The 19,703-nt window shown below is 40.1% G+C and overlaps 1 protein-coding gene across 3 annotated transcripts in view; it reads left to right on the top strand.

The window, feature by feature from the left end:
• The first annotated feature begins 1,978 nt into the window (after nt 1–1,978).
• TEAD3 (TEA domain transcription factor 3) overlaps nt 1,979–19,703 on the top strand; it is a 144,566-nt gene continuing 126,841 nt past the window's right edge. For all 3 annotated transcript variants that reach the window (XM_070745183.1, XM_070745182.1, XM_070745181.1), the window contains exon 1: nt 1,979–2,167. The gene's annotated coding sequence lies outside the window, so the exon portion shown is untranslated. The remainder of the gene's footprint in view (nt 2,168–19,703) is intronic.

The following is a 19,703-nucleotide window of genomic DNA, read 5'->3' as shown; positions in this document are numbered from 1 at the left end:
CCCAAGAACAAAAATGTTCATTTTATTCCGCCTTCCCATAGATATATTAGACATCTTTTTTTCTTTTATGTACACTGCTCAAAAAAATAAAGGGAACACTTAAATAATACAAAATAACTCCCAAGTAAATCAAACCTCTGCGAAATCAAACTGTCCACTTAGGAAGCAACACTGATTGGCAATCAATTTCACATGCTGTTGTGCACATTCAACTTTGTACAGAACAAAGTATTCAATGAGAATATTTCATTCATTCAGATCTAGGATGTGTTATTTGAGTGTTCCCTTTTATTTTTTTGAGCAGTATACACTGAGAGCATATGCACTAAAGACAAATTCCTTGTGTATCCAATCACATTTGGCCAATAAAGAATTCTATTCTATTCTATTCTGTATATTGTAGCAAATGCAGCGGAATTTATTTCATAGGACTATGGGCTGTCAAGGAAGTCTTCCTAAAGTCTTTTGGGAAAATAGGCTTTCGCCTGCCTTACCTACAAATCCGATCAGTGTTTATGATTTGCTTTGCAACTTCCCAACCCCATGCTTTTTTGTTGTTGTTTTTATTGCTGACATTTTACCTAGAGATTAAGTAGAAGGGGACACTGGACAGCTTGCACAATTTTTGAGCAAATTGTGGTTAGACTAGGTCATAAAGACATTACACGACTACGGATTCAAGGTTTTGTCCCATGGGTCTCCTAAACTGCAATGTTTTTTTTAAAAAAAATATTTTATTTATTTGACTCTTATGCCTCCCAATCCCTTAGGACTCGGATTGGGCGGCATAGAAATAAATAAATTTATTTTATTTTATTTGTGTATATATTAAACAATTATAGGATGGCAATTTGTACAAATAAAACGTTAGATAAGCAATGATGAAAAGTAATGGTAGAAGACAATAGAATAGTAGGACTTTTATTTTATTCCGCCTTCCAATCAATACATTCAAATCAATAAATCTCGACCTGTGGAGCGAATTAAGCAACCGGGTTTGAGGTCCTGCAGTGATTCATCCAGAGTTTGAAGCCAGTCTTCTCCCGATTAGATTTTGCCCCAAAATCAACAACAACAACAACAACAACAGAGTTGGAAGGGACCTTGGAGGTCTTCTAGTCCAGCCCCCTTCTTAGTCAGGAAACACTACAGACTACAAAGACTGGCACCCCTGCCCTAAAGTCACCATAGAAAACAATGAGGAAGAGAAAATAAAGTACCCTTGCCCAGTATCCAAATCAAATGAAATTATATGACAAATGGGTTACTGGCCAGAAATATAGTCCGAAAAGTGCTTTTTTTTTTTCAAGAGGCAAAGAGACTTTCTTGTTTTTTCTTTGAAGATGTTTTGCTTCTTAACCAGGCAGCTTATATATTGACTTATTTTATTTTATTTTTTTAATTCTTACATCTTCTCTATTCTTTCTTTGATATATTTTACTACGTGTATATTCTACAATGTGTATTGGACAAAGTAAGTAAGTAAGTAAGTAAGTAAGTAAGTAAGTAAGTAAGTAAGTAAGTAAGTAAGTAAGTAAATGTGTGCTTTAAAAAAAACAAACAAACCAAAAAGATACAACGCGCGTTGTTTTATGGACAGCATCCTGCTCCTCCACTCAAAGATGGATGAAACTCTTGACTCCCATCAAAACTTTTCATGTCCTCCCCTCCCCGCTTGCCCTCTTCCTCTTCACTAGAAGTTAGTTCCAGCCTTTTCCAGTAAATCCGTCCAGTATCTTCCCAGCCCCCTTTCCGTCCTGCCTGAGGCTTGAAACAAACCTCTACACCCCCCCCCCGTCTCCAAGGAGGAGGAGGAGGAGGAAGGTCTCCTCCCCCAGCGACTGTGGTGGCGGAGGCCGTCCATCTGCGACAAGGGCGGGGGCTGCCTCCTATTCTCCTTCCCTCCCTGCCTCCCTGCCTCCCTCCCTCCTCCTCCGGCTCTCTTTCCAAGTTTCTGCTCCTCCCCTCCTCCTCACAAACTTTCCCGTCGCTTCTGTGGCTCGGCTTCCCCCGGCTCGCTCCTCTCGGCTGGGCGCGCGGCGGATTCGCTTCACAAGCCCCCGATCCCCTTCTTCGACCCTGTCAACGGACCGGACCGGACCTTCGGAACCGGCGGAGGGCAGCGGCGGCACCCACTCACCCCCTTTTCCCCGACGGAGGAACTTGAGTAAGTCGAGCGACCAAGCAGAGAGCGCTCCTCCGCTCCGGCCCTGGAAAACTCTCTCTCCCCCCCCCCCCTTTCGGAAGAGGGAAAAAAAAAAGGATTCGCTGGTCTCCGTTGCGCCCCCCTGGCTGTCCTGGCCGGGTGCGGAGGGAGGCTGCACGGCCCAGTTTCTCCGCCTTCTGTCCCTTCCCCTCTTTTCCTCTCTCTCCCCCGCGGACTAAAACCCCAGCCCTTCTTTCTCCCGCCCATCATGGGAGCCTGAAAGAGGGGAAGGCTAAAGGGGCAGAAAGGCTTTTTTAAATTATTATTATTTTACACACACAACCTGGGCCCTCTCCCGGTTGCTTCAGGGTTGTGGGGACTCTCCGGCCTTTATTCGCGGGCTCTTTTTTTTCTCTTTGGGCGACTCCTTCCTACAAGTTTCGGTCTCCTCAGCAAACGGCGGCGGGGGCGGGAGGCCCCCCCTGTTAAAATGACTTTTAAACACCCCCCCCCAAAAAAACCCTCCCTCCAGTGTTCCCTCAAAATGCGGCCATTGGTGGGCTGCTGAGATTTCCTCACTTTCTTCCCCCATCGCCTCTCTTGTGCTTTTGAAGTTTTGAAAATTGAGTGTGTTAACTTGATTTAGATTATTATTATTATTTTACCTGCCCTTTGCCCATCCCACTTGGTTGTAGCTGTGGTTTGTAGCCCGTGTATGTCTTGAGACTGTTTTTCTGGTGAATTATTATTATTATTATTATTATTATTATTATTATTATTATTATTATTATTATTTAGATTTAGATTTATATGCCGCCCCTCTCCAAAGACTCGGGGCGACTCACAGGATGCAGTATAAAAACTAGATGGTTATATTCCTGAAGATACAGCAAAGCGTATTTTATGTGTAGTGTACAAGTATTGTGGTAGGATATGTATTCCGCCCCCCCCCCTATTTCTCAGCTGGCCTTAATTTTGCTCCTTATATAGAGAATTTGGTGGATTTATAGAGAGTTTGATGGAAAGGAGTATGAAAATTATTATTATTTTATCATTATTTAGATTGGAAAATGTTTTTTTTTTTAAATCAGAAATCAAGTTTGGCTTCCTGCATGACTGTGCTGGCAGCTTGTACATAGGCCATAGGGGCAGTGTTGACAACTCACCAATTTCATAAACACATTTCCTCAATTACCTATGTATGTTGTTGGCATAATGCCATATCTCTCACTCCTGGGTCACATGCACAAAAATAAAGGCTTTTGTAAATCTAGTGTGTACTTAAATTATACGGTTCTAACCCAATTTATAATTGACATTGTATCATTCAGGTGGTTATTGTTTCTGTGTGAATGGGAGAAGGAAAAGCACTAGCTGCTTTGGGAAAGGAGAAGATCAGGGTTTTTTTAATCTTAAAAGACAGATTAAGAAAATGAGACGTTGAATTCACCATGTATCAATCATAAGCAGAAGTGTGGTGGTAAGAACTGATTAGTTCTGGGCAGTTGACCTCCAGTGTTAATGAATCAACAAATACAAGACTATGAAACTAAAAAGCAAAGATCTAAAAATGAGATTACAGAAGGGTGTCCTATTGTTTTCCAAGAATAAGACCCACAATACATTGAGAGTTAGGATTAAAACAAACTTCTCCCTTCTCTTGATGGATTTTTTAAAAGGAAATGTTTTGAAGCTTAGCTTTTATCTATTATATTGGAAGCTGCATACAGATATGCTGGAGAAGACTTAAAGAAGAAAATACTTTTTCTATATAATGTACCATTTTACAACTACAACTGGATGTTATTGGCAGGTATGGAATTCATAGGGAAATTGACTTTGTCCTGAAGATCATTTTCTCACAGTGGACCCTCTCAGGAGGGTTGTTGTTTGATCACAGTTTGCAGGGTTGGATACATGGTTGATTGTACATGCCCATACATGTAAATGCACTGTTTGAGGAAATAGCTATCTAGAAAATAGCACCTGGGTTGCATGTTGGGCTAAAGATCTTTCAAATGAAGATCTGCTTCTTTGAAGAAATTGTTTTATATGCTGTCTATTTGAATCACAGCCAAATATAAAAATAGTGAAGCTTTGCCTTCAGGTTTACATTTTGTTAATTGCGTATGGGGAAATTGGTGGACATATGGATGATCCAGTACTGTACACTGAAAACTTAGAAACAAGAAATTTAAATATTATTCTATAGGTCTTAACTTTCTTCAAAATCATTCCAGAAATTCTCAGATTGTAATTCGGAGAATGGATTTACTATTCATTTGGGAATAAATCATATTGTGCACAATGGGAATTTATGTAAACATAATATTTAAGATTGTACTGCAGTGGACCAGTATTAAAAATTTCAATGATACGCACATATCGCTTACCAATTCTTGTTAGACTGTTCTAAAGAGCAATGAAGCTTGGCAGTATTATAGAATTGTACTGCGGAAGAAAATGTTCCTTAGATACCATCTAAGCCAGTGATGGCTAACCTTTTCTGGACCAAGTGCCCAAAGTGCATGTGTGTGCATGTGGATGTGCGTGCGCATACCCAAACTTCCAGAATGCAATGCGTGTGCACCCCCTGCACATGCCCTCCCCCGCATGCACGGCAGAGAGCTAAAGACCACTTGGCTGGAGGGAGGCGCGCGCACATGTGCAGCATAGCTGAACTGGGATGACAGCTCGCATGCCATCAGAGGGTGCTGTGTGCCACCTATTCCACACATGCCATAGGTCCACCATCATGGATCTAAGACAACTTAATTTGAGAAGAATAAGTTTGTAATCCGTTCCCTATTGTTTCTGTTTACCGCATGTTTCAGAGTATAAGATACATCTTCCCCCCCTAAAAGACGCTGAAAATTTGGGTTCGTCTTATACAGTGATCCCTCGATTAGCGCGGGGGTTACGTTCCAAGACCTCCCGCGCTAATCGATTTTCCATGTTATAGTGGTGCGGAAGTAAAAACACCATCTGCGCATGCGTGCCCTTTTTTTCCCCATGGCCGCACATGCGCAGATGGTGGAGTTTGCGTGTGGGCAGCGGGGAAGACACAGGGAAGGTTCCTTTGGCCGCCCAACAGCTGATCTGCTCCGCAGCGCGGAAGCAGCGAGGAGCCGAAGATGGAGTTTCCCCGTTGCCCAGGCAAAGGGGAAACCCCATCTTCGGCTCCTCGCTGCTGCCGCGCTGTGGAGCAGATCAGCTGTTGGGCGGCCAAAGGAACCTTCCCTGGGTCTTCCTGCTGCCCAGGCAAAGGGGAAACCCCAAGAGAGCCAAAAGAGCACCGGGCTGGTTGGTTCCCAACCAAAAGAGTTTACCCCGATTGTCCTCGGTGGGGGAAAACAGCGCGTCGCCAGGCTCCCCATCTTCAAGAGAGGCGCGACGGCTAGCCAGGATCCACGCAGGGGAGAAAAGGCGCGAGCTCCCAGCCGCTGCACCCCGCTTGGGGAGCAGCGGCGAGCAGAGCACAGAAGACGACGAGGCTTTCGAGGGCTCCAAGGCGGGCGGCGGCGCGTCCTTCGAGCATGCCGGCGGCGACCCCAAGCTGAAGGCGGCCACCACACACACACACGCCGCCGCCGCCATCCACCCCGCCGGGTTCCCCGCTTGCTACCTCTTCGCCTTCTCCCACCTCCGAGGCCGACCAGCCCAAGCCGCAACAGACACACACACACATACACGCACTCCCTCTCTCGCGCTCACACAGACGCACTCAGACAGAAAAGAAAAAAAAAATCCCCAAAAGAGAGGGACAAGAGGCAGGCACAAAGCGGGGGCACAAGGGGAGATGCCCGGCAGAGGTTGCTTTTTTTCTTCTCGTGGGCAAGTGGAGGGGGGGAGAGAGAAGGAAAGAGAGAGAAGGAAAGAGATGAGAGAGGGAGGAAGAGAGTGTGAGAGAGGAAGAAAGAGAGAGAGAAATGATAGAAAAAAGGGGAGAAAAAAAGAGAAATGAGAAAATGATTGAAGCAGAGAATGACAGGAAAGAAAGAGAAAGAGACAGAGAAGTGACTCTTGGTGATGACGTATGATGTCATCGGGTGGGAAAAACCGTGGTATAGCAAAAAAAAACTGTGGAGTATTTTTTAATTAATATTTTTTGAAAAACCGTGTTGTAGCGTTTCGCACTAATCGAGACCGTGCTAATCGAGGGATCACTGTACTCCAAATGTGGCTTTTTCAAAGCTTTTTCCCCCCCAATCCTAACGAGGCACTAACAATCATACCTGCTTGCCTGCTTTTTCATTGCTACTCCCTCTGAAGAATATTCCAGCCCTAAATCTTTGCAGGCTTTCTTTTTTCATTGCTACTATTTCCAAATAAGATTTTAAGCCCAAACCAGGGGATAAAATAATGTGCTGAAGCTGGCCAGACTAAGGATGCTAGCCAGATGAATATGGTAGGCAGATTTCCCCCCCTTATTTTCCTCACTAAAAACTAAGATGCGTCTTATACTCTGAAAAATACCGTAATAATTTAAATGTGATACCAACCCATTCTGGTATGCTATGTCTCTAGCTTTGTCTTCAGCTGAATGATATCTGCATGTGACTATGTAAGTATAAATAATTATTATTGGATCATTTACCAGTCCTATTTTATATGCTTGAATATCTAGTGAGAATAGGTCCAGTCTTCCTAAGGATACACCTGCATTTGCGTTCCTAACAAGTTTCTCTAAATGGGAGGTTGATAACTGTTGCTTGGGTTCAATCAAAATCTGTTTGATTTCCATTGAAGTTCAATTTTCGAACATGTGATTGCAGATTTTCTGGGATGCAAGGACCACTTTTAAATTCAGTGAATAAAAGTATTTAATATTGTGAAAATGACTTTGGTGCAGTTATTAAATCTGCAAGCATGAAATATGCATATTGTTTTTCACATGGGATTTGCAAGACTTTGGAGTTGGAAGCAAAAAGGTACTTCAGGGTGCATGATAGTACAAGTCTTCTCATATAGTAACAGGCTGCAACACTTTAAATTAAATATACTGCTCAAAAACATAGATAAAGGGAACACTGAACAAATCCTAGATCTGCATGAATGAAATATTCTCATTGAATACTTTGTTCTGTACAAAGTTGAATGTGCAGAAAAGCATGTGAAATTGGTTGTCAATCAATGTTGCTTCCTAAGTGGACAGTTTGATTTAACAGAAGTTTGATTTACTTGGAGTTATACTGTGTTGTTTAAGTGTTCCTTTTATTTTTTTGAGCAGTGTATATCTTCCTAGAAACGACATATTTGGTAGATGGGTTCTTCGTTCATGCCCTCATGGGATCTGAAATGTCTTTTTAGCTTCAAATCCAAAATGTTACATTGTCGAAATAAGTATATTTTCTGTTTGAATGCTTTCACTTCAATTGTACATAAACTTGGATCATGTTTTGCTAGTTAGTTATTGTAACACAGTGTAACATAATGTCTAAAATTGATCTTCATTTCCATTCTGCTACAGAAATAATATCAAATAATATCAGATACTACTAGTTTTATATTTTCAAAAGAAAAACATCCTTTTTCTTCTTCTTTTAGTGTGGTATACAATATGAATTAAAATTTAAGTTTGAAATCACCATTTAGCCATGTGGAATCCAGTATTATTTTACTGAAAATAATAATATTCAGGAAAGATAATTTTCAGGAAACTCTGCAAAGGATTTAGTCTCAACTTTTTCCAATTTAAAAGCATAATCTATACGCAAACATTTAAGATGTGAAGTGACTATTAAGAGACCTTGATTCCAAGTTCTGTGTACTTCTTTAGTAGTTTGAACTGACTTCAAACTGAGGTAAACTTAATGGCAGTTGTTACAATCAGATAGCTTTTGTGAAACAAGTTTGACAGTTCTTGGTTCATTTTCATTACATCTTGCAGAAATCATCAGCCCTACTGATGGTAACAGTAGTTTCTTATTTGCAGTTTCAGTGCAGAATATTGATCAGACATATCATTTTGTTGGGTTTGCATATTCAGAAATATCAGGTTGAAACATTTTCTCCGTGCTTCCTAATGAATTCATGGCTTCTTTCTAGAAGGAGCAAGCCAGAATGTTTGCTTCGGTCAAGTTTAAAACAAAACATAACAAAATATCATGCTGTATAATATCTATGGTTATTAGTTTCAGATGCTTCTAGAAGGAACCAGCAGTCTGACCATTTCTTCAGTTTGAGCATGGTCACCAGCATTAGTACATTGGAGTTGCAATTGCTAAAAACAATTTACACTATTGTGCTAAACTAATGCAGCCATTTCTGTGCAATGGGGCACATTAGTGATAAAATACTAGAAAAGGCTAGACAAAAACTGAATTGGCTCAGTTTTTGGTGGGAATATTTGGAAAGCTTTGGCCTACAGTCAGGGTTTGCACCTATGCACTAATTCATAGTTTGGTACAGCAGATATGTGGGGCTTACAAATATCAGACTATTCTGCTGCCGTGGCAATGTAAATGAGCTGAAGTGAGTCACAAACTTGTATCTTCCTCCTGTTGTATTTGAACACAATTGTTGCAAATTTTCACCTACTTCTGATCATGTGCTATTTTTGGTCTATTCTAACTGATCAACTGATTAATCTTATCTACGGCTAATTTCAAACGCACTAACTTCACATAATAGTTTTTCATATTTAAACATCAACAGATTTAGCCAGAATTCTAGTATATAATGAGATAGCAAATACAGTAGCCGAATACCAAATACTCTGAAACCACGGAGAGGGGCGGCATATAAATCCAATCAATCAATCAATCAATCAATAAATAAATAAATATTTTGAAGGTCCCCTTCTCAGAGAGTGGGGTGCTTACAAGATCAGAATGCTTTGTAATTTACTCCAGCTTGGTATTACTAAATTTGCCATTTAGTTTGACATAAGAAATGCTGTCATTGTAGTACTATTGCTAAAAAAATTAGTTGCTGCTTTCTTCATATAAGCTACCAGGTGTTTCTTTGATCATGCCTATTGTATTGGTAGAGTAACTACTACAAGCTATATTAGGATGACAGAAAGCAAGGATTTGCAAATTGGCATTAGGAACTTCTTTACTTAGTGAGGCTCTGGTGGCTGCTACACTCAGGATAGCATTTTGTTTAGTGTTTTTTTTCCAGCAAACACACAATATGTGGACCCTGTGTATGTATTTGTGTGTGTGTACACACAGAGAGAAACAATATATATGTCTTCAGAGTCTTTGGAGAGGGGCGGCATACAAATCTAATAAATTATATATATATATATATATATATATATATATATATATATATATATATACTGTATATATATATATACTGTATATACACACACACACACACACACACACACACACACACACACACACACACATATATATATATATATATATAGACACACACACACACACACATACAAATGTCCACAATTTAAATGTCCATGTTCAATCATGCAGAAATTTCTAGTTTCCCTACATTTCTTAATATAGATTTATTATTTGTTTTGGCTAAAATAATTATCTGTCTTGTTTAACATGAACAAACGTGATGATACCACCTGCCTACCAGACATCTGGAAACTAGCCCTAATCAACAAACAAATCCCAGCCATGAAAACTGACACCGGACCCAGAACAACACAGAATGCCACCATCAATCACCTTCACCAGATCCAAATCCATATCCACACCACAGACAAAATACAACCACCACCCAGAAGCCAAACCACGGCAGCATCTCCAACTGTTGCACCCCCCTCCAACACCCACACAAGGCAAACTGACGCACAAATCAAATGCCATAAACACATAACCAAACCGCCAAATCAAAATCCAGGATGTTACACCACAAACATACATTACAAAACAGTTGATTAGTCTGCAGGCATCAACTGGAACAACTACTCAGGATATCACCCCTAATCTGCAAACATCAACTGCATCAACTACTCAAGATGTTAATATATAATCTAATCAGGATGTTATAACACAGCTAACCAACCCACTTGCAGTAGTTGAACCAGCACTCCATACAACCCCACCAGTATTTATAGAGGGACGGCAGCTCTGACCACACTTTGTTTGCCTTAGCATGAAGCCGAAAGCACCAGCCTGAAGATGAAGTCGAAACATAACCAAGATTCTATCAATCGTATACAGAAAAAGACCCGAATACACCAAGACTTACATATATATAGTGAGAAAACCAAGACCTACATATATATAGTGAGCTGGTGCTGAAGTACTTATCATGTTTTTATAGTATATGGATAGTACAGATATTTGTCAGTTTCTTTGATGTAGTGTGCTGAAATCTACCATAGAAAATGCATTTGATGGTCTAGTTATATCAGTGTAATATGGTGGATGATTTCCTAATTTATTTGTTCTGGGATAGATGTGGGTATGCATTTTTCTGTGCGAGAGAAATGTACTAATTATTGAATTGGTAAAGAATGCATTCCATTGGGTTGTTGGAATGTATATGGGCTGTAGTTGTATAGAGTGCTTTCAGAGTTGTTGCTCATATTCTGTTTCCCATATTGGCAAAACAAAAGTTCCTGATTTATCTGAATAATGCAATCTATTTCACTGTAATTGTTCTGTGGAGCTCGGTGTTGATTTTCTGTGGATGGTTGAAGTATTATGAACATTAATTTCATTCATTCGTTCAGTTTCTATAGCTGTGCAACTCAACCAAGTGACTCAAGGCCACTTACAATTCTAAAATTAATAAAACAATTTAAACAATTTAAAAACATTAAAAATAATAAAAACATTCACAAAATAAATAAACAGCAACCATGTTGATTAATAATGGTAAAGCCAAGTAACAGATTTTTTAACACATTTCGAACGCCAGGCCCAGATATATAACCAAGTTGTAGAGCTTTGTGAAAAGCTAATAGGGTTGGGCCATTCTAATTTCTGAGGGATGAATATACTACATGGCGGGGACTAAAACTGAAAAAGCTTCTCTTCCAGTTCCCACCAGTTAACATTCTTTGGTTGATGGGATCTGCATCATACCCAATCTCTTGGATCTGATTGGAAGGGAAGAAATTCTTGGAAAATGTAGGGCAGGGGTCTTCAAACTTGTCAACTTTAAGACTTGTGGACTTCAACTCCCAGAATTCTCCAGCCAGAATTCTGGGAGTTGAAGTCCACAACTCTTAAAGTTGACAAGTTTGAAGACCTCTGATGTAGGGCTTTAAAGGTGGCAAGCAGCATCTTGAATTGTACCCAGAAACATGCTGGCAGCCAGTGCAGCTCATAGAGTAGTGGTGTTAAATGTGTTGTGCAGTTGGCATCATTTATTGCCCCTGTAGTCACATTTTGCACCACGTTTCCAAATGTTCTTCAAGGGCAGCCCCATAATAAAGAATATTAAAGGAATCTAAATGGGAGAGGGGTGTGGAGGGGCATGGATGGCAGTGAGCAGGGCCTCCCATTCCAGGAATGAGCATAACTGGAGCACTTCCTGAAGGTGCGCATAGGTTTTCTGGCTGCAGCTGCCACCTGCTCTTCATTGAGCCTCGTCAAGAGCTTAACCCAGATTTATCAAATGTGGCTTCTCGGGTTGTGATATATGCTTTACAACATTTTGGCCTCTTTTGTTTCAAAGGATTGTTGAGCCATGACAGGTATTGGAAAAAAGAGTATTACAGTGATCCCTCGATTATCGCGGGGGTTACGTTCCAAGACCTCCCGCGATAATCGATTTTCCGCGATATAGCGGCGCGGAAGTAAAAACACCATCTGCGCATGTGCACCCTTTTTCCATGGCCGCGCAAGGGCTTGCAGGTGGAGGCGGGGAGCGACGAAAGTGCGGAAGCCGACAAAGATTGCTTTGAATGTCGGCTGCCCACGCCCCCCAGCACCCGCCCGTTTGCCCACCCGCCGTTCGCCCGGCCGCCCGGCTGCTCGCCCGTTCGCTCGCTCGCCGCTCAAGAGCAAGAGGGGGAGAGATAGAGAAAGAGAGAGAAGGAAAGAAAGAGATGAGAGAGGGAGGAAGAGAGTGTGAGAGAGGAAGAAGCAAGATAGAGAAAGAGAGAGAGAAAGAAAGATGAGAAAGGAAGGAAGAGAGTGAGAGAGAGGAAGAAAGAGAGAGAGAGAAGAGTGGAAGGAAGAGAGAGAGAGAAATGATAGAAAAAAGGGGAGAAAAAAGAGAAGTGAGAAAATGATTGAAGCAGAGAATGACAGGAAAGAAAGAGAAAGAGACAGAGAAGTGACTCTTGGTGATGACGTATGACGTCATCAGGTGGGAAAAACCGTGGTATAGCAAAAAAACCGTGGAGTATTTTTTAATTAATATTTTTTGAAAAACCGTGGTATAGCGTTTCGCGAAGTTTGAAGCCGCGAAAATCGAGGGATCACTGTATTGACAAGGGGCTAGAAACTACTGTTCAAGCCTGTGATATACAAAGGCATCACAAATTGTTGAGGGAGAATGAGAGAATGTTAACTTTTGTTTGCTTGTTTGTTTATAACTCTTATATTCCACCCAACTCTCAAAGGACTCTGGGCAGCTTCCAATGAATAAAAAACAGTATAAAAGACATTAATAAAAAACCCACCAACATACATGCTCTCAATCATATTCCTAGGAATTTAGGATTCCATTCACTCAATAGTTCCAGGCCGGAAGAGCCAGGTCTTCATGGCTTTACGGAAGGCCAGTAAAGTGGGAAGAGTGCGAATCTCTGGAGGCAGTTGGTTCCATGATTGGAGCCCCCACAGAGAAGGCCCTTCCCCGTAGGCTCACCAGCCAACATTGTTTGGCTAACGGGACCCTAAGAAGGCCGACTCTGGGCTTTTATAGGCCGCTGGGAGGTATGTGGCAGAAGGCGGTCCCGAAGATAATCTAGTCTAATTTTTATATAGAGAAAATAGAGGGTTGTAAGAGTCAATACCAACTTGATGGTATATAGTTACTATTTATATATTGTATTTAATATTATTTATTGGCCCTATTAGATGTTATGTTTTTCCTATTGTTAGTTTACTGCAAGTATTTGTTCTTTGAGGAGTATAATTAGTGAACCATAAGTATTAGCTGCATTTTTAATATACAGTACTCGATGTATAAGCTTGACACTTGTTATGTTAAAAATATTTTAAACTGCTGCCTTATGCTGGCTGGCTTTGTGCAGCAGTCTGCAAAATCCTTCAATTACGGTGTAGTTTCCACATAAAGGAAGAGATTGGAAACAGGAATAAACTGGCCTGAGCTAACCTGAACCTGTAAGATCAGCTTGTTCAGTAGAAGTAACAGGTAAAACGTTACATGTCACGGAGATGGACATCACTGACTTATCATTTTGTCTGCATACTAGGTTTTAAAGACATAAGAGCAGGACCATTAAAATAGTTAACAATTTATTCAAATACAGTATTAGCAACTATATACTTGTGCCATTCAAGCTATGCAAAACAGATCTCTGTTCATTTCTTGTAGCAAATTAGTGTTCAGGGTGCTCAAGACTATTAGTTTGACGCAAAAGACCAGCACAGCTAAGTTTCTGAAACTGCTGTTATTTGAGAATATATCAGCTCAAGAATTATCTCATCTTGATTAATAGGGAAGAACCCTTTGGAAAGGGCTGTAACCATAAAGTTTACAATTGGTGGGAGGGACAAATGATACTGTATCATTTACACAAATGATGCAAGTATATACAATAGTGGTATCTGGATTATTCTGCACTGTAATTCTATGGATTTCCAGGCAGCTGAGATGACTGGTTTTATGGAAAATATTTTTTTTCTTTTGGATTGTTAAATGTGGGACAGCTTTTGTCAATGTTTATATCCAGGGTTTACATACGCTCAAGAAGAAAAAAAACAGAGTTAACATTCAATTTAGTCATTTGCAATTTCCAGTTGTTTGTCCTAAAATTTAACTTTTCAGGATAACTTCAGAAATAAAACAGTAAAATCATTGAAGAATAGAATAAAATTAGTCAACCTTCAAAGGTTAAAACCAACATCTTTAATTATACCAAAAAAACCCATTGGAGACTTGTATAAATCATTCACTAAGCATAATATATTTACAATTATGATGGCAGGTTTAGTAGCCCAGCAATAATTTAAGTCACTGGACACTTACAGATATTGTCCTGTATAGTAATGGGTTGCTAGTTGGTATATGACACACTGCGTACCAATAGCAAAAATGGAGCTGACTGGCGGGCGTGCACGTCCAAGTGAGATTTGGCTTCTGCGCATGTGCAGGAAGTGAAATGTTGCAAGAGGACATGCATGCGTGTGAGATTTCAATTATTTTTGGCAATTTTTTGCTTCCACGCATGCACGGGAGCAAAACAACCATCGAAATCTCATGCGGCCATGCATCCTTTCATGAGATTTCACTTCCTGCACATGTGCAGAACCCAAATCTCGCTCAAATGCATGCGCACCCATCGATTACCTGGAGCTGGGTGCGCATTGCACCGGTAGCAGCAATAAGTAGGAACCCCCACCTGGTCCTGTAGAATTAAGCATCTTGTGCAACACACAGCTATGGATGATCTCCTCTGATCGGGCCAGTCCTGCTCTGTCCAATCTAATCAAACAAGAGAAGGAAGCTCTTGCTTCTGTATTTTTTCCTATCCATATCACCAATATTTGTAAGTTACAAAGAATCTAAATTGGATGAGTGTTGTGTCATCATCATTCCCTTGCCCCTGTGATGGTGAACCTATGGCACGTGTGCCAGAGGTGGTACACAGCGCACTCTCTGAAGGCACATGAGCTGTCGCCCCAGTTCAGCTCTGCTGCGCATGGGTGCGTGCCTCCTGCCAACCAGCTGGTCTTAGGGCCTCTGCCATACATGCACGGGGGACAGGAGGCGTGCGAGGCCCCTGCACTCACATTGCATTTTGGGGGTTCGGGCATGTGCACACACATTCGGATGCAGACGTGTACACTTTGGACACTTGGGTCTGGAAAAGATTAGCCACGAGTGCCCTACCCCAATCTTGGAGGCCAAGTCTAATTAATTTTCATCTGTAAGAAATTATGCAGATGCTTAAAGGAAACGGTCCTTTACTCTAGCTCAGTGGTGGCGAATTTCCCCCCCCTCGTGTGCCGAAAGTGCATGCACACATATGCTATTGCGCAGGCATGAGTACCCACACCCATAATCCAGTGCCTGGGGAGGGTGAAAATGGCCTTCCCCATTCCCCTAGAAACCCTCTGGAGGTCAGAAACGGCATGTTTCTGACTTCTGGTGAGCCCAGTAGGCCCGTCTTTTGCCCTTTCCAGGCTCCAAAGCTTCCTTGGAGCATGGGGAGGGCAAAAATGCCCTCCCCCACTCCCGGGAGACTCTCTGGAAACTGAGAACACTCTCAGAGCCTCTTCACAAGCTGAAAATCAGATGGTTGGCATTCATGCACACTGGAGCTGAGCTAGGGCAACAGCTCGAGTGCCAGCAAATATGGCTCTGCGTGCCACCTGTGGTACACATGCCATAGGTTCGCCATCACTGCTCTTGCTCTACCAATCCAGGATCTTATGTCATATAGTGCAGGAAAAAATGAACCCAATTCTGAATGGGCCCAATAGAAACAGAGACGATGGCTCCACTCACAGACGAGTAGTCCAGGTAGGCTTTAAGCCATGCTGTCATTTGTCGTGAGTTTTTCTCCATTTAGCCACAAGATACTATTGAACTTGCTTCAGTCCTTCATTTCCCTATTTAACTAGATGGCTGGTTTTATTCTGCAACAAACAGAAGAGTGCTGAAGAATGATGGTATCTACTGTCCAGGCAGTTTTTTAATCCTATAAATTGGCCAGGTTTCAGCATTACTAACAAGGAAACTGGAAAATCCCCAACTGTATTTGAATCCATCAAACAACTGCGGTGGATTGTTTTAACCAAGCTTCCATCTACAATATTTGTATAATTATGCATAATTCAGATAATTGCACAGATCAATTTTAGGAGAAACACTGTTCATAACTTACAAGAGAGAGGATGATTCTGTAGAAATTTATACGTACATAATAAAAAATAATTTTTTAACTAGGCTATTTGGCTTGCTTGTAATGTTGTGTATATTTTATCAATTCATTAGTAATGATGCCTTTTGTTGGATAAGAAATCTGATATGTTATTAGTTATAGATAGTCCTCATTTAGCATCACCATTTTGGCCTAGCAACTCGGCTGCTAAGTGGAACTTCATTATTTTATTATCTTAATTCAGCTTTCCTTTTTTTGTGGGCCTGTGAAAGTCATAATGCAATGAGTAGATGCAGTACATCCTAAATGGGGTGGTCACTAAATAAAGATCACTTGTAGAGGAGAATTACAGTATTATGAGGCAAGACATAGATCTTACCATCTAACAGGATGTGATAGCCTTTGGCCATTACTAATGATGGAATGTCATATATATGGTTGATTTAGATTATATGCATTTTGTTTTGCCCTATTTAGTGCTGCAAAGAATTTGCCACATATATTTAAAAAGAAGATTGTGTGTTGATTGAAAATGGTAGTATAATATTGCAGGCTATGCAGATATAACATTTTAGGGATTTTAAAAATAGATATCCATAATTTATTTGCTAAATCTCTGCCATTTGGGGGACGGGGAGAGGCAAATATAAGGTAATAATGTCATACTCAAATTGATTAGAAAGACAAACTCTGTTGTTTAAATTTGCTTCCAAAGTTTTCATAGGAGAGAAGGATGCCAGTTGGGGAATAAGTCGTTTGTATAAAAATATCCCTTGGTTTCTTTTAGCATAGTAACTTTAGCATGTTACCCTTTTACATCTTCTCAGTTCAAATCCTTCTACTAAAATGATCCTTGACCCAATTTATTCATTTCCTCCATTGACACTTATCTACTGTTTCCTTTCAGAGTCCTCTAACACACTAATCTCCAACCTTGGCAACTTTACGATTTGTGGATTTCTACTCCCAGAATTCCTCAGCCAGCTTTGCTTTGCTGGCTGAGGAATTCTGAGAGTTGAAGTCCACAAGTCTTAAAGTTGCCAAGCTTGGAGACCCTTGCTCTAACACTAAATATGCTGATTCTTCTCCACCTCTACCAATATGGGCTGTGTCCCCCCCCTTTCCACTTATTGAAAACCTGTAAGGCCAACTTACCATATTTTTTGGAGTATAGGACACGCCGGAGTATAAGATACACCTTAGTTTTGGGGAAGGAAAATAGGGTGAGAAATCTGCCAACCAGATATTCATCTGGCTAGCATCTTAGTCTGATCAGCTTCAGCACATTATTTTATCCCCTGGTTAGGGCTTAAAAAAACTTATTTAGAGAGAGTAACAATGAAAACTGGTAAGAGCCGGGAACATCATTAGCACCTGGTTAGGGCTGGAAAGAAACATTCAGAGCAAGTAGAGCAATAAAAAAAAAAATCTGCAAAGATTTAGGGCTTGGAAATCATTCTTTGCAGAGTAACAATTAAAGAACCTGCAAAGTAAGAGCTAGGAAGATCATTAGCAGCTAGTTAGAGCTGGGGGAAAAGGCTTAGAAAAAAAGCTACATTCAGAGTATAAGACACACCCAAATTTTAGCCTCTTTTAGGGAAAAAGGTGCGTCGTATACTCTGAAAAATATGGTAGATTTAAGTGAGGTTCTGACCACATAGCATGTTGATTTTTTGGTGGTGTTATTTCCAGAATGTTATTTTGCCCTTCTCAGCATTGCAGTGTGTCACTTAATAAGAGAAAATTCATAGGAAGACAAAATATTCAAGCGTTAATGTATTCATTTGTATTCAGATGACCCCTGTCTAGTTTTGGGTATCTCCAGGTGGTACTCTGACACAAACTTTTCTGACTGTTGCCGTTATGTTTTTTGTGAAGAGCTGGTGTTGATAGGTTTTTCAGTAAAATTCTGAAGGCATCCACAAAGCTTTAATGCCTCCTTAAAATAGCCACTGTCAGAATATGTTGTTACTTTATTTTTATTCTTTTTTCCCCTTTCCAAACCATTTATTGAATGACAAAACATGAAAGCAATGTGATTCCAACAGAGAGTGAACATTTAATTTCCCTCTACGTTGTGAATTTTTCTATTGTTTTCTCTCTCTCAAAAAAAATCAAGCTTACAAAAACCTTTCATTTTCTCAAATTACTATTTTTTTCAGAATTTCACTTAAGAATTTAATCACATTTTTAAAACAAATTTATATACATTTGGTAAATTTTGCAATGTAACTGCTTTTTGCATTCATTTATGACTAACTGAAAACAAAAGAATGCACAATTTCTATTATTTTGTAATGTTACACATTAGGAGTCATATTTCAAATGCTTCTCTTGGTATACGTGTGCAAGAGTACTAGAATAACTCTTAATCAAAAATGAAGCCTGACATTATAATATTTAAGTAGTCTTAGCTTAATCTCAGATGCTGTCTGCAACTAATCAGGTCAGACCTCCAGTAAGAGCTATCTATTTTTTTCGTGAATCTTTGCTTGGGAAAGTTAGAAGGTGCCAGAAAAGTGAAAGAAAGAAAGAAAGAAAGAAAGAAAGAAAGAAAGAAAGAAAGAAAGAAAGAAAGGAAAGAGAGCTGTCAGAAAGACAAAAAGGGATGTCAAAGAGATTGAATCACTTCTCACTTTTTGGCATTGGCCTTACCAACGGATAGCAGCAGGCCCATCTTCGATAGCCCCCCTCCAAAAAGATTTTCTCATAGAGAGCCAAATTTAAGATAAGAGTTAACATAAACCATCATATGAGGACAAGGTATTAGCAAAGTGCAGATGTGCCAGAGCTAGAAACAGAGATTAGTCTCTTTTGTTTGGAAAGGTTCTATTTCTTGGAATCTGAGATGTATTTTTTTAGAAGTGTCTCTATTCTTTTGAAAATGAAAGTTAAACTAGTGCGTATCAATCATGGTGAGATCCCAGATGACTTTTTAGCCTTTGCTTTTTCATTGTAAAGATGACTCATGCCTTATTTCTAAAATAAGCAGTCTAAGGGGTGAAATTGACCTGGCTCTTCTGATTTTGACACCAAAGATTTGATGGGTTGCATTGAAATTAATGTCAATTATAGTGTGACTTCTTCTGTCCCAGAGAGACCTAATAAACCTATTCTATGGTTTTAAACATCCAGTTACCATCAATTAAAATGCATTTGTGAGCCTGTTCTAATTGAGGTGCAACTTTAAACGACTATCCTACAAATCATTCCTTTCCAAGTGCTTCTAAATGGATTTCAACTCTTATAATCCCCCTAACCATAATTAGCAATTAGAGTACTAAGGTTTCCTTGCTTTGTTTTAATTACAGCCTCTGTTTATATCTCTGTTTATAATGTATACTGAAAGGAATATTTAAAATTTATATTTATAACATATCTTGAGAGATACCGTAGCAAGGTGACTTATAAAACAGCAGGTCAAGAGCCAAGCTAATGGACCAAAGGAGTCCAAGCAACAGGAAGTGTCCAAGGTTCAGTCACCTGAAATCGATGATCAAGATAAAATGGTTTAGAACAATTGACCCACTGTAACATTGTCTAGTTTCAGTCTGCTGCAAACCAAAGATGTTATTTATTTTTATTTATTTTATTCAATTTATA

The sequence above is a fragment of the Erythrolamprus reginae genome, chromosome 3 (genome assembly GCF_031021105.1).
Source record: "Erythrolamprus reginae isolate rEryReg1 chromosome 3, rEryReg1.hap1, whole genome shotgun sequence".
NCBI classification, from domain to species: domain Eukaryota; kingdom Metazoa; phylum Chordata; class Lepidosauria; order Squamata; family Dipsadidae; genus Erythrolamprus; species Erythrolamprus reginae.
The sequence above is the reverse complement of the archived record's forward strand: the minus strand, read 5'-3'. Positions and strand labels throughout refer to the sequence as shown.